Genomic DNA, 14,510 nt, shown 5'->3' with positions numbered 1-14,510 from the left:
ATAACAATCCATTCAAATATATTTGGCGACGTGTTTTATTCATATCAGATACACAGTGTAAGTAACTATAAAGTTTACTCTATTCTTCTCCCAGTTCACCGGCCACTTACTTTCATGTATTTCGGGAGAAACTGAAGAATTCACACGCTGTAACTTAACAAATACAACAGGAATCTCCGAACTGCGCTGCCCATCTCACGTTACAGATCAAGATCATTTATAAAGGGTTTTAAACGACAAAACAAACTCACTTACACGGATTTGAGAGTCAGAATAGAAGATAGTTGATGACATGGTAAGCAAGTTTGTTAATATTTAGAAATAAAAGCGCTACATCTGTCATACAGCGCTATTTTGGCTGTGGTGAACACGTGCCAAGCATGACGCGTCACCATGGAAACTTGGCTGGCGGGCGGGCGGGGATCGCGAATTAGAAATAAAGGCCTGCCTCTAATAAAAGCCTGCTTCAAATAAAAGCCGGCTACCATCTGCAGTTCAGGTAAATAAAGGCCCCGGTCTTTATTTGAGGAATTACGGTACTTCTGCTTTTATTAATGTAACTCAGTCTGATAATAGTTATCTGGCTAACCTTGACACAGAACAATTACTTTCTTCTTTCCTTTCCACCTGTGCCGACATTCTTAATACTGTTGCACCGCAAAAAGTGAGGTGTCTCAGATCTAAATCTGAGCCATGGCTTAATGACGCCACCCGTGAGGCTAGGCGAGTGTGCAGGAGAGCTGAGCGCAGGTGGAAAAGGGACAGGCTCCATGTGTCATCTAACTGGGAGGCTTCACGAGAGGCCTACGACCGTCTGACCAGACTCAGGAGGCAGAGTAATCATAGTCACCTTCAGTGAGTCGAGCACATGGCCTGCCAGGTAGGTAAACCAGGCTGTGGGCTAGATAAAAAAGAGGTTCCGGGAAGGAACCAGTAGCAGAAAGTGAACACTTTAGTCATGCTAGGGCGCAAGCTCACTTTCAGAAGCTGTCTGCTAAGGCCAGCTGAACTGATAGCAAGCGGCCACTAGCTGCCAGAGCCCAGTATCGCTGGGAAGCCACTTACAGGGAGGCCTGGTGGGGCCTATTACCTGATAACCAGTAGGCTGGTTACGTAGTGCCCATATTTAGGAACTCGCCTTCAGGGAGGCCTGGTGAGGCCTCCTACCTGATAGCCAGTCAGGCTAGCTGTCCAGTTGCCCATACGTGGGAACTCAGTCCCAGGGTGGCCTGCTAAGGCCAGCTGCCAAGTCCTGGGGCTCAGTCTCGGAGTGGCCTGTTAAGTTTTCTTAGGTAAGAAACTGACTGCCATGGACCAGTAAGGTTGGGGACTGAGCTACATGGTGGCCTGATAAGGCCAACCGCCTGACATGGGTCTTGCTAGCTGGCAAAGATTACCCACGCTGTTGGGGGTTTGCCTTCTGGGAGGCCTAAACGGCCAACCATTCAGTGGTAAATCCTATTTGGCTGATCATAATTGGGACTCACCTCCAGAGAGGTCAAATGGTAAATGGTAAATGGACTGCATTTATATAGCGCTTTCACAGACCCAATGGCCATCAAAGCGCTTTACATTTTGCCTCACATTCACCCATTCACTCACTCATTCATACACCAATGAAGCCAATTGTCTGATTGGCCAGTGAATTTATTAGCCAAGCACCCCATGTTGTGGCTCAGGGTCAGGGAGGCCTGCTAAGGCCAGTGCCTGACCGTCAACACTGCTGGCTGTATACCTCGTCACTCGAAACTCACTTTGAGAATTTGAGAGGCCTACTAGGCCAGAAGCAAGCCAGTGCTGTCAGACATATCAACCCATACTGCTGGGGACTCGCTTTCAGGGAGGCCTGGTAGGGCTTATAGCTGATAGCAAGTTTATTCTGCTACAAACACAACACCGTTGGAAACCATACTACACCAACACAAATATTGGGGCCACCCACACGAGGCCTCTTGAGGCTGGCTACATGATCGCAGCTATAACGTATGTCCCAAAACATTGGGACTCTTTTCCGAGCAGGCCTGTTAAGTCTACTGCCTAAACTACTAAGGCCAACCACCTGAGGCAAGCTGGCCTAAAGAGCCCTTTTTGGGGGCTGCCCGTCAAGGAGGCCTGCTGAGGCCTACTACTTGACAGCGCAGCCTTCGTCGGCAGATAAGCTGTTTACACAGCTCCTACAGTATCCTGGGACCTAACCACATTACCCATGGCAGTGTACTCAGCAAAAAATACAAGGGGAGTACAACATGCGCCACCCTGCCTCAACGGAGGCCCCAGACTCAGGGGCCTACCATCTATATGCATTGGTCGTCAGCTCATGGCAATGCTCTGGCTTCAAGGGAGAGTACTTCGAAAACCAAAATGAAGTGAAAGTTAGAACTTTCCGCTCAACCCCAGCCATAGTGTTGTAAGGTAGAATGATACAGAGCTGAAAGTGGAGTACTCAGAACTACCCTGTATCAACAGGTTAGTACCAACCACCTGCCCCTGAGAATTTAACAGCCTGCCAGTGGCTCTAGAAGTGACAGAAATGTTTCTGCACCCAGCCTAGGGGAGTGGGGCTTGCTTGCAAGCCATCCACCTTCAACTCATCGCTTGAGCAGTAGCTCAACGAGCTGAGTGTAGCCTACTCTGGTGGCCCAAGTCCATATGCTAGCTCTGCACAGCGGGGTTGGGCGAACCAAAAACAGTCCCTTCGTGAAGCGAAAGACGGCCTAACCCTGCCCAAAAAGACCCATTGTACTGGGGAGGCCTTATTGAAGGCCTAACCCTAGGTCTTTATTAATCATGCCTCTGCACCAACCTGCATTACTCTTCTCACCCCAGAATGCAGAATGCCCCCAGCTCAGCAACTGCCTCAGGGGACAGCCCACCACCCCCTGGTCGAGATTCTCCAGCGATCGGCCTGGTATGCCTGCAATACCGCCATGGTGTGCAGGGCAGCACCAGCCCGTCCCGCTGCCGTGTATGCTCTGCCATTCAAACGTGACGTTGTTTTAAGTAGTTTGGATGGCAGGGTTGGAGCTTTCCGTGTCGATGCCCACCCAGATTCTAGATCGTTCGCAAACGTCTCGTCAATGGGTGGCATCGACACATACCCACATTCTCCTATCCCCTCAACATCAGCGAAACTAGCCCGCTGATGACGGTGGATACGGGCAGATTATGGGTTCTTACATGCCCTCTTGATCTCAGTATGGAGATCAGGAAGGAAAGGAAGGCTCACCTGAGCTGGTGGTTTATGGCCAGGGAGAAACCGATCGTCAAGTCTACCACGAGCGATCTCTCCCCTAACGCACCGCCACGGCAGCTACAGCCTGCCCACGGCGCTTTCCATAACATCAACCAGCTCAGCATACACGGGGCAGGGTGGCTGAGAGGATTCAAGATCTACCTGACTATCACCACCCTCATCAGCCATCTCCTGCTCGTCCGGAAGAGCACTCACTGCTGGACTAGGAGGAGGATAGTCATCATCCACCTGCAGCTCACCCTCGTCAGCCGCCGAATCGTCTGAGAGGATTACACCCCTCTCAAGGCGATCGGCAATCTCCATCTGGGAACCCCATGACGCAAGTCGCCGCTCTGCCTCAGCACGAGCGGGACCTGAACCACGAGGGCCAGACGAGAGCTGAGTGTTTTCAAAGAAAACTGCTCACAATTTGCACAGGCAGCTCCCTCGAGAACTCCCTGTGCGTGCTCCTCCCCCAGACAAAAAAAACGCACAATTCATGTGTGTCACCCGACATCAAATACCTTGGGCACAGGTCTGCACACTTCTGAAAGCACTCAGCCTTCTCAGTGCATTTCATAATTACCTTTTTTTGGCGCTTACAGACAGAACAGTCCCTGAAGACGAAAAGATGAATGTCATGTTTGCAAGACGCCCCTATATACTTCCGGGTCGCACATTAATGATGTCATGGGCTGTCGCCGGTCAATAGGATCAATCAATGCAATGCGAGTTCACTTTTGAAAGGGAACGGCAGTGAACCAATGACAGTCTCAAAAACTCGGTTTGAAATCACCATTGTTCTCTACGTCACAAATCTGTTAACCAATCCCGTCAACGTGCAGGCGGGATTTAGCATATCATTAACCCTCTGGGGTCGGCTATCGCACCGGCACGACAAGCTCACTTTTTTCCTTATCAGTGCAAAAGAGACTCAAATTACTCTGTTGATTTTGATCTTACATATATGTGTTGTACATCATTAGATCCTGTTAAGTGTCTATTTTTTTGTAGATACTCACAATAAAAAACAAAGTGTTCTGCTTTTTGTCAAATAAAGAAAAATAAACATGATGCGAATTTTGCCTCAGTGAAGTTCATTCTGAAACACGTCCGAAAATGAACTGTAACTAAGTAAATACTGGTCACACAGGCACGAAGATTTTTCGTTATGAAGCTGAAATTCTCTTCTTTTAAATGAAGTAATTTATATAAAAAATAAATATTCTCAGTTTATGTAATCTGTATGAAAAGAGAGAGATGGCAGTCTTTTTCCTTTCAGCTAATTATAGTGTATTACGTGTTAATGTGACCACGCCCACTGAGAGCGCGCGCTATTCAAACGCAAATGTTGAGGCAAGCCATGAAAACGCCCACATCAGCTGGATAAAACATCCAGTTTAATAAGAATCTTGTACTTTACCTCGTCTTGCTGCGCTGTGAGGAATAATACTATCGTAATAATCCTGGAAAAGTTACCTCAGAAGTGCTGGTAGTTTCATTTCGAGGAGCACAGATTCAGCTGATGTAGTAAGTTATTTATTCTTAAGTGCTTTGTTCTAATCGCGTTATTGAATAGTGTCTGTAAACTGCACAAAGACTGTTTAAATATGAATTGCGTGTCTGTGTGTGATTAAATGAATGGCACAGACGCACGCGCGATGTTGTTTACTACAGATGTACATCGCATCTGTGCGTTCATTCACTCTCGTTCCTACATTAGTAAACGTTATTTTTACATCCAACACACCCAAACTATATTGCTATAGCCTACTGAGATTTGTTCTAATCACGATATAGAACAGTGTCTGTAATGACAACATTTCGTTGACTAGTTTTGGATAGATTATAAAGTTTTTACTCTAAAATAGACATCAAATAAGCTTTTGTTAGACAGTTTCTGCTCATATGTTAAATATATAGTATGTTTTGTCAAAAATAAACTAATCAACTGTTATAGTGTTTGTTCCATTGCAAGCTAGGCTATATCAAAATAATGAATCCTTAACTTTGAAATGTATGATAAAATGTATTGGCCTACTTTAAAAAATAATACCTTATAAGAGATTTATGGAAAAAGACAATTTTCTTTTCAAGAAGTTTCCAACTCTAACTTTGAACCAATTCTATAGAATGGCCCATATAACCTATTTGAACAGGATTTGTTTCCAGGTATGACTAAAAATGTGCTTTTGACTTTCATTTATATTTTGATTATATATATATATATATATATATATATATATATATATAAAGGATTATTAGGAACACCATACTAATACTGTGTTTGACCCCCTTTCGCCTTCAGAACTGCCTTAATTCTACGTGGCATTGATTCAACAAGGTGCTGAAAGCATTCTTTAGAAATGTTGGCCCATATTGATAGGATAGCATCTTGCCAGTTGATGGAGATTTGTGGGATGCACATCCAGGGCACGAAGCTCCCGTTCCACCACATCCCAAAGATGCTCTATTGGGTTGAGATCTGGTGACTGTGGGGGCCATTTTAGTACAGTGAACTCATTGTCATGTTCAAGAAACCAATTTGAAATGATTCGAGCTTTGTGACATGGTGCATTATCCTGCTGGAAGTAGCCATCAGAGGATGGGTACATGGTGGCCATAAAGGGATGGACATGTTCAGAAACAATGCTCAGGTAGGCCGTGGCATTTAAGGGGCCTAAAGTGTGCCAAGAAAACATCCCCCACACCATTACACCACCAGCCTGCACAGTGGTAACAAGGCATGATGGATCCATGTTCTCATTCTGTTTACGCCAAATTCTGACTCTACCATCTGAATGTCTCAACAGAAATCGAGACTCATCAGACCAGGCAACATTTTTCCAGTCTTCAACTGTCCAATTTTGGTGAGCTCTTGCAAATTGTAGCCTCTTTTTCCTATTTGTAGTGGAGATAAGTGGTACCCGGTGGGGTCTCAAGGTTGTGCATGTTGTGGCTTCACAAATGCTTTGCTGCATACCTCGGTTGTAACGAGTGGTTATTTCAGTCAAAGTTGCTCTTCTATCAGCTTGAATCAGTCAGCCCATTCTCCTCTGACCTCTAGCATCAACAAGGCATTTTCACCCACAGGACTGCCGCATACTGGATGTTTTTCCCTTTTCACACCATTCTTTGTAAACCCTAGAAATGGTTGTGCGTGAAAATCCCAGTAACTGAGCAGATGTGAAATACTCAGGCCGGCCCGTCTGGCACCAACAACCATGCCACGCTCAAAATTGCTTAAATCACCTTTCTTTCCCATTCTGACATTCAGTTTGGAGTTCAGGAGATTGTCTTGACCAGGACCACACCCCCAAATGCATTGAAGCAACTGCCATGTGATTGGTTGATTAGATAATTGCATTAATGAGAAATTGAACAGGTGTTCCTAATAATCCTTTAGGTGAGTGTATATGTGTGTGTGTGTGTATATATGTATATATGTATATTGTCCTCGCATTCTTTCTTGTGTAACACACCTGAATGAAAGGCTCATTATGCGGGTCTTTGTCTTCTCATGTGAGAACCACCTAATTATTTATGAGGGGTTGGGCCATTCACGCCCATCCGCATATTGCCTTTCCAAAAAAAAAAAATGTTTTTCACAATTTAAAACAATCTATTGCTTTATGTGAATGATTAGGCAGGATGATTTTCAGATCATTTTGAAGCAAAAACTCTAGGCGACAACATCCATTAGTCAAAAGTCTTGTGGACACATATTTAGTATGTGTTTTGTGGCCTTATTTCAGAAACTTTAATTTTTTGTTTTTTCAATAACCATGCATAAACAATATTCTCTCAAAAATACAAACATGTACATACATGTTGCTCACATATTATGGTAGCCCTGTTTGTGCTAAATAGAGTGTAATTTCACCTGTGCCATTAATATGTTTATAAGCAACTGAAAAAAGCACAAATGTCAGAGTATGTCAAAACATCTCAAGGACACCAAAAACACCTTAGACCCCAGAGGGTTAACTCTGCTGCAAAGCAGGGGAGTCTCGAAAAAAGCCAGGTTATCCCAGTATATTTTTCTGTTGATATGAAAAATCGGGTACTTTTAGCAATATAGCAGGTGAATTATGTATACTACAATGTTATAATGAACTTTATGCCTTTCTCCAATGACTTTTTGAGATGTTCATTTAAGTATTTCCAAGGATTCTGATTTTTAGAAGGCAGACTGAGATGGCGAACGGGAACATGGTTTGTGAAACATAAGACACACATTATTAGCTGTTTGAAAACGTAGTCAAGCAAGAGGCTAATCATATTAATAACCGGTATGTGCCAAACGTTGCAGAGAGCGATACATAAAACGTATTACCATTTTCTGAAACATCGACTTGTATACAAGTCTGTATAATTCCACTTCTTCTGAAACAGTTTCTGGTTCAATTAAACTGTCTGAATTAAACCAGTATTTCCTCTTGCCAATGAACAGCGTTTACTACAGTAAAGTTGAGTGAGTGGTAGTCTGAGTTTGTGTGAATGAGTAGAGGCAGGGCTCATTTGCATATTCATGTATCCACATATTCTAAATGAAGTAAGGCTGTACAGTTACATTCAAGCCATTTTAAGGCATGAAGATTTTTTTTCACAGGAAAACCCATCTAAATATGTGTCAGTCACCTCAGTTTGAACTGTGTTTTCGTTCTCACCATTTCCCCTGCCTTGTTTGTTGTAGTTACAGATTTGATTTCGTCACTCAGTTCAGGTGTGTGTGTCTAATCATCCTGTGTATTTTAGTTTCCTTGTTTCTGTTCATTGTTGTCAGGTCTCGTCAATGTTTGGATGTGCTATACACTACTCTCTTTATGTGGATTTTCCTGTGGATTTATAAAACTATAACCTATAAACATGAACCTTGTCTGAAAGGCAAAGGGGGAGGTGTTGCTGTAATTTATAGTAATATTTTCAGAATTACTAAGAAATCTAGTTTCAAATATAATTATTTTGAAGTGTTGGTGCTTAATGTAACAATATATAGTGCAAATGATAAATCACGTTTGAGATTTGTGCTGGCTACTGTATACAGGTCACCAGGGCACCATACAGATTTTATCAAAGAACTTGCTGACTTTCTATCAGAATTAGTACTCGGTGCAGATAAATTCCTAATTGTTGGTGATTTTAATATACATGTAGATAACAAAAAAGATGCATTGGGATTGGCCATTAAAGATATTCTTAACTCTATTGGAGTTAGACAACACGTGTCAGGACTAACTCATTGTCGTAATCATACTCTAGATCTAATATTATCACACGGAATCAATGTTAATGCCGTTGAAATTTGCAGCAGAGCGATGACATCTCAGATCATTATCTAGTCTCGTGTAAACTTCATTTAGCCGAGGCTGCAAAGCCGACTCCGTGTTACAATTATGTTAGACCTATCAATTTTGCCACTAAAGATTGCTTTATTAATAATCTTCCAGATCAGTTTCATCATCTCAGCATCCCAGATAGCTTAGAAGAACTCGATATTACGACAGAAACTTTTAACTCTCTCTTTTCCAGTACTTTAGACACAGTTGCTCCGTTGCGCTTAAAGAAGATTAAATAAAATAGTCCAATGCCGTGGTACAACGAGCACACTCAGGCCCTTAAGAGAGCAGCCAGAAAAATGTAGTGCAACTGGAAGAAAACAAAACTAGAAGTATTTCGCCTTTCATGGATGGAGAGCTCGATTGCATACAGAGATGCATTAAAAGCTGCTAGATCTGCTTATTTTTCAACCCTATTAGAAGAAAATAAACAAAACCTGAGGTATTTATTTGAAACAGTGGCTAAACTAACGAAAAATAAAGCCTCAAACCCAGAAGTTTCCAAGCAGCACAGCAGTAATGACTTTATGAACTTCTTCACTTATAAGATTGATAATATCAGGGAGAAAATTATAACTATGCAACCGTCTACGACAGCATCACATCAGGGAGGGCATTGTAGTCTCCCTAAGGAAAAATTCGATTCATTCATTACTATAGGAGAGGAAGATTTTTTTTAACTCGTTAAATCATCTAAATCGACAACATGTATATTAGACCCTATGCAAACTAAGCTAATGAAAAAGATGCTTCCAGAGGTCAAAGATTCTCTTTTTAATATCATTAATTCATCTTTGACATTAGGATACGTACCAAAAAGTTTTAAGCTGGCTATGATTAAACCGCTTGTTAAAAAAACACAACTTGATCCTACAGAATTAGTCAATTACAGGCTGATCTCGAATCTACCTTTTCTGTCAAAGATACTAGAAAAGGCAGTATCTTCACAACGGTGTTCCTTTTTAGAAAGAAATTCAGAAATTATCCGTCAGTACCACAGTTTAGACCGTACCACAGTACTGAGACAGCTCTCATTAGAGTCACAAATGATTTGCTCTATCATCCGATCGTGGTTGTATCTCTATTAGTGTTACTCGATCTTAGTGCTGCATTTGATATCATCGACCACAACATTCTTTTAAATAGACTCGAAAATTATGTTGGCATTAGTGGAATTGCATTAGCATGGTTTAAATCATACTTATCTGACCGTTATCAGTTTGTAGCAGTAAATGAAGAGATGTCCTATCGATCACAAGTTCAGTATGGCGTACCACAAGGCTCAGTACTAGGACCGTTACTGTTCACTTTGTACATGCTACCCTTGGGAGATATCATTAGGAAGCATGGCATTAGTTTTCACTGTTATGCTGATGATACGCAGCTTTATATTTCCTCAAGCCCTGACGAAACTTACCAATTCACAAAATTAACGGAATGCATAGCTGATATAAAAAATTGGATGACTAGTAACTTCCTACTACTTAATTCTAAAAAAACAGAGATTCTAATTATTGGACAAAAAACTTCCTCACGTAATAACCTAGAATACTGTCTAACACTTGATGGCTGTTCTGTCAAGTCTTCTCTTTGATAGTAATCTTTCATTTGAAAGTCACGTGAATAGTATCTGTAAAACCGCATTTTTCCATCTTAAAAATATATCTAAATTACGCCATATCCTCTCATTGACAAAGGCGGAACAGTCAGTTCATGAGTTCATGACTTCAAGGCTAGATTATTGTAATGCTCTACTGGGTGGTTGCCCTGCATGCTTAATAAACAAATTACAGCTGGTCCAAAACGCAGCAGCTCGAGTTCTTACCAGAACCAGGAAGTATGACCATATTAGCCCGATTCTGTCAACACTGCATTGGCTCCCTATTAAACATCGTATACATTTTAAAATATTGCTGATCATTTACAAAGCACTAAATGGTTTAACTCCCCAGTACTTGACCGAGCTCTTAACGCATTATAGTCCATCACGTCTATTGCGATCTCAAAATTCTGGCCAGTTGATAATACCTAAAATATCAAAATCGACTGCTGGCGGTAGATCCTTTCCCTATTTAGCACCACAACTTTGGAACAGTCTTCCTAACATTGTCCAGGAAGCAGACACACTCTGTCAGTTCAAAGCTAGACTAAAAACACATCTCTTTGACCTAGCATACACATAACACATTATAGACTTCTATAATTCAATGTTAGGCTGCATAGATTAGGTCAGCCGGAACCGGGAACACTTCCCATAAATCCTGATGTACTTGTTACATCATAAGAAGAATGGCATCTACGCTAATATTAGTCTCTTTGTTTATCCCGAGGTTTACCGCAGTCCGCCGGATCCAGGCCCTATCCAGATCTGATGAAGGACCGGCGTCTGGACGCGACGACAACGCAGTCCTGAAGTGTCAACTAGTCCCTCCCCTGTGAAGGCCTCCTTCCCTTTACCTCTGTACAGATAATCGTTGTCGAGATAATTCCGGTTCACGTGGCTACGCCGAAGCAATAAAATTCTGTATTATAAATTTTAAGGCCAGACAAGTAGTTTGTTGAGGGTTTTTTTTTTTAGGGTAGGACTACATGCCTGCGTACATATATTCAAACGCACATACCTATAGAATGAACTCTTAATGCTTATGTGCACGCTATTAGCGTTCTCACAGGTTTGCGTTTTTAAAGTTTGCGTAGAGAGAACTTAAGAGTTTTCTGTTAAAACGGTGTTGTGTTAGCGGCCCCTAAGTTAATTACCAATGATCGTTACGACGGAAGAGAATCAATCAAAACTAACTTTAACTGGAAAATAACTTTATATTAGAGCTGCCATAAAGCCAAAACAATCTGTTACTTTAATTTATTATTTACCTATTATCATTGTAAAGCCGCTTTGGAACAATCTACATTGTTAAAAGCGCTATATAAATGAAGATGACTTGACTTGACTAAAGACTGACTAATTAACTTCATGTTCTTGTGTGTTCTAGCAACACAATCCATGACAGAATATCCGACCCAAAAGTGATAAACACAGCGAGATATTTCTCTATTTCCCGTTGCGTGTTTAAAAAAAAAATCGTTTTTCACCGCGGACTCTCTCTCATTCCGGTTAACATCCCTTCCTCCCTCGAGAAACATAGAGAAACTCCTCTATATCTCGCCTACCAGACACCTTTTCCGGATGACTGTCTGCTGTTGTTCCTGTACGCTGGCCTGAACATTTCCAAGAAAGCACAGTTTTCCGGGAATTGTCCATCGGCGCTTTTGTGGAATGGGTGCTGGTATCTTGCGGATCATCGCTGACCGTCAGACCAGCTGACGAAGACGCCATCCCCACCCCCAACCCAGTGCCCAGCCAGAGACCATCCCGCTGTGAGGAGCAACAGCACAAGCCCACCGCAGACCAAGAGCCCAGCTCCGCCGCAATGTTTGAGTCTGCGTCAAAAGGGGCGATCGAGCTGGACATCACCCCGGAGCCTGAGCCTCTGACCAGGTGTGCGAGTCGGCTGCCCCATCCTTTGCCATGGGAGCCCTTGTGGAGTACGAGGGTATGGAAGTGAGCCCCGCCCACCATCCCGGCACTGAGAGTGAGAGTCTACTGGTGTTAATGGACTGTTTTGTGTTTGGAGAGTTGGATCCCCTGCCTCCTTTAATCCCGCCTGAATTTGAATCATCATCATCAGACCTGCTGGCCCCACCCTACCTCCTCTCCAAACTGCAACCCTGGACTTTATATTTATTGTCAATTCCTGTGCTTCTTGTCAGCCTCCTCTCCAGTTCTCAGCCACTCCTGCCAGCCAGTCATCACTGTCTCCCATCATCCCCTCAGTACCATCCCAGCCTCCTCTAAGTGGAGTGGCTATACCTTGTGTCTGCTATGAGCCACCTCCTCCTGGGCGTGGGGAGTCCGTGGCTCTGCCTTCGGCCTCAGTCCACCACGACCCGTCGCCCTGGCTCCTTCCTCCCTCGACTCCAGCAAGGACCATCGGGCATTCGACCTCGCCAGGCTCCCTCGGACCATCGGCTCCACCTGTGTCGGACATGTTACCACCTTCGCCATGGACCTGTGGGCTGTCCTTTGCTCTCCGGCCCTCCACCCCTACAGCCAGTTCTGCCCTCGAAACCTAAATTGACAAATGGGACACCCTATGGTTGACCACTGGGGATTTAACTTTGAAAGTGTCGTGAAACGTGCAAGAAGCGATATGAAATATAATTGTGCAGAAATGTCACCACAGGTATGTTTTTCCAATGAGCCTAGGTTGACACGAGGCATTTTTGAAAAAGAAAGTGACGTGAAGGCCAATGGTAACCCCTACTCAGAATTTGTCATCTGCATTTAACCCATCCAAGTAACTGCATACACATTAGAAGTAGTGAGTAGTGAACACACACACTGCAAACCATGATACACACCCATTTCCTGCCGGAACTGGAATTGCACCAGCAACCTTTGGGTTACTAGTCGTACTCGCTAACCATTAGGCCACGAATGCCCCCAGAGCTTTTGAGGTAGAGGTCTATACTGACTGAGGCAGGTAGTTCTCTAATCGAGCAGTTTCAGTGAGCCAAGTGTGTTCTGCAGGGGGTACAGATTTATATATTGCACAGGTCCAGAGGAATAAAGACTCGACAGTTTTAATCTGGGATTTAACCTCATCCCAGCTGGTGCCCATGACTCTGTGGTGGCTATATTCATGTGGATGTATGTTGGAGAAATGAGCTGTGTGTTTGTTTTCATGTGACAATGCCTTCAGGGTGATTTAGTCTGGGAATTAAACTCTTCATTGCATTTCTATTCAACCAAACAATACACAGGAGTAGTTTTTATCCCCCAATAGGGGTGAATTGAACTTATTTAGAACTGATATAAATCTGATTCTGAACCACCAGATTCAATTTTGGCAAAACTTTTCTTGTAGCCATGGTAACTACAGATGAAACCTGTTTTTTTTTTTTTATAAATCACCATCATCAGTCTATCTATGTGACAAATGCTCAGGTGTTCAAAGGTGTGTACATGCAATGAACACACACAGAGAGAGAGAGAGAGCGAGAGAGAAAAGAACAGCCTTTTTAAATAAAACTATAACATTTTTGTTTGTTTTGTAAATTAATTCACATGGTTAATTACATATAGGCCTAAACATGGTTAATTGATTACACATTTCATTTAGTAGACCCACAAAATACCACATGACTGGCCAGTTTTTTTTTTTTTTTTTTAAATCACCACGACTCCTACACAGAGGTAGTGTGCTAGTACTCCCCCCCCCCCCCCCCCCCAAACCCCCATCCTACTACCAAAACATCCTACCCCACCCTCCATCTGCCCCTCTTCTCTTCTATTGGAGGAAAGAAACTAGGGGCAAAAACAGGGGGAGGGTGTGGAGAATGTATTGCCTCTGTGTCTTGTGTGTGTACTACTGTGTAGGACATTTAAGGAGATAAGGTGACTTCATATTATTTTGGAATGCTTAAATGATGAAATGTTGTGAAATGTTCAACAAAATAGAAGGAACTTCCAAATGTACAAACAGGAAAATAATTTGTTTATGTACACAACATAATTCATTTTGTTGTTTAATTTTTCAGATATGTTATACTGAAATTGCACTTTTTAAAAATTGTAATCTATTGTAATATATTATATTTTGCTTGTTTACAAAGCAAAATGTGAGAGTGCATCTTAACAGAGATGAATTGGGGTAAACATAACAGAAATAAATTGGAGTAAACCGCTGGTATTATTTTATATGTCTGGAGGAGAAAGGGTTGGAGAAAGGCAGAGCGAATGATGTGCTTACTCACTCGTCATGCCCAACTCTGTCGTTTTATGTCTCTCTCCCCTGCTGTGTTCATTCAGAGTGCTCCATTAGTACTCACGCGAGCTGGCTACACACACACACACACACACACGCACCCACACACACACG

Source organism: Rhinichthys klamathensis, unplaced genomic scaffold (genome assembly GCF_029890125.1).
Source record: "Rhinichthys klamathensis goyatoka isolate OS25496 unplaced genomic scaffold, OSU_Roscu_1.1 h1tg000006l_1, whole genome shotgun sequence".
Lineage (NCBI taxonomy): Eukaryota > Metazoa > Chordata > Actinopteri > Cypriniformes > Leuciscidae > Rhinichthys > Rhinichthys klamathensis.
The sequence above is the reverse complement of the archived record's forward strand: the minus strand, read 5'-3'. Positions refer to the sequence as shown.